This window comes from Dermacentor silvarum, chromosome 9 (genome assembly GCF_013339745.2).
Source record: "Dermacentor silvarum isolate Dsil-2018 chromosome 9, BIME_Dsil_1.4, whole genome shotgun sequence".
NCBI lineage: Eukaryota > Metazoa > Arthropoda > Arachnida > Ixodida > Ixodidae > Dermacentor > Dermacentor silvarum.
This window is the reverse complement of record NC_051162.1, coordinates 154,097,653-154,099,834: the sequence shown is the minus strand read 5'-3', so window position 1 is coordinate 154,099,834 and position 2,182 is coordinate 154,097,653.

Below are 2,182 nucleotides of genomic sequence, written 5' to 3'. Positions count from 1 at the left end.
CAAAGTAAGAAATTCGGAGCATCAGGAAGGATGTAAGTATAAATAAGGAATAGTACTTGTCAGCCTATTGCCTAGCTAACAAGGGCAAAAAAATAGTTGGCAGGATATCTATATTTTCCAGGGAAATTGTGCTGAAACACTGATTCTTACTCAGTCAGTAAAGAAATATACAATAAATTAAAATAACTACGTATACAGAAAAGGCCTTATAGACTGCAGTGGAGAGTTGGACATTGTTGAGCTAGATGCAAGTACTGCTTTGCTACTGTAATGCAGGGCAGGTGAGAATGCAGTTGGGGGTTTCGTCATTTTCGTCTGTTGTGCACTCTCTCTGTACAATAGTGCTCTTCGTCTCGGAGTGTATAAATATTGCGTGAAAAACAATTATTTTCTCATGCCTTGAGCACAGCAGTCTTATTGTGTCTTCTCCCATGAAGTCTCCTGCTGCAGTGCTTCTGAAGTGTAATGCACAACTACATTGCAGATTTTATATTGTGAGTTTTATATTGCGGTCACATCCATGCTCCTGGAGAAATGCCCATTGCTAAGAGATGTCGTTGGTAGAGTCTACATTTTATGCTCTTATTTTCCATAGTGAAAAGGCTACTGTATATTCATTTTTGCTTCTATGCCATTTTGTATTCACGATGACTTAGTGATCGCGGTTTCTAAATTTGAAAACTGGAACTTTTGCCCAATTGAGCTGTGCCTTGTGTTCGGTCACAATAATTAGGGGTGTTGTTTTCAGAAGCTTGTTGCCTTATCAATTCCCCGCACTGTATAGAATCGTAATGAATCTAGAGTCAACTCTCATGATTCTGTTAGTTTGCTAATGCAGGAAGCAAGATTCCAGCACAGCCATCTCCTGCACTTATGGTCAAGATGCTCAGACAATGGAGCCCTGTTCCTTGTGGTTAACCGTGAACAGTATTCTCGCTTTTATGAAAGCTAAAGGTGATTTCCTGCATAAATTAGAATTTTGCAGCTCAAATGTATACACTTTATTCTAATTTGAATCAACTAATATATGCTGTTAATACTTTATACTGTGGTAGAATCATTTCTTGTTGGAAAATATAAGCATGATGTTTAACATTTATTTATGCATTACTGGCTGATGCATGATGGCCTGTGTTTAAAAAATGTGAACTCACTCATTTGAAGCTTCATTCAGTAACCAGAGTATGGCTGATTTAATAAACATTATTTGCTCATTTATGTACAAGTCCTAATCTTCCATTATCACACCAAGTACAAATAATTTAGAAATTGGCAATGTATTATCCGCATGTGGCCAGTAGAGTACCTTAATGAACAGTGGTTTGTTTTTATAAGGCCGCCATTGATACGGCACTTCGCACCTAAACAGTAATAAATCTGGCATATTTAGGCTGTCTTGCAGTAGAAAAAAAAAACATTTTCAAGCAACATATTTTCTAACAGACCATGCCTTGCCTTCGCATTACAAAATTTAAGGAAACGAGAATTGTAATCGGAAAATCTGCTACACAGCATTTTAACTCAGAGAACTATTTACATTTAAAAAAATGATTTAGGTGGGAAAAAATTTTCTTGCTCAAGGAATCTTGTTGAGGAGCGAAAATTCATCTTGATGCTCCTAGATCAAACCTTATTTAAAGCAAGTTCATGTGTGAAACGTACGGTGTTTCAGTATATCAAAAATGTGCGCCAGTCAAGCTTTATATCGACTTTCCAAATCAGCTTTTCACAATGATTTGCCATGACATTGGTGTACCAAATAACAGGGTGTGTTTCTTGTGTGCTTGCTCTGCATTTCATGTACTTCCCTAATTGACCTTTGCAATATATATATTTTTTTCAAGGCACCAAAACTAGAATTTTTGTACATGAAATAATATTGAAAATTTATTCCTTTAAGTGGCACCAAACAGGCTGTTTTTGGGTTACCATATATACAGGTTGTTTCAGTTAACTTAAGCTAAACATTAAATAAATGCAAATGCTACGTAGCTGGACAGGACCAAGGTAATGTTGTACACCGTCGCTTGGAGATACTCAGACTATTTTCGTACCGGCCTAATTCGATAATTAGACCTACTTATTTATTCAACTTCGCAATTATATAATTAGATGAAAAAGTGTCAATGATAAATTGTAGAGCAACATGAGAACTCCCCCCAAATAAACAGCTTTTCTGTTG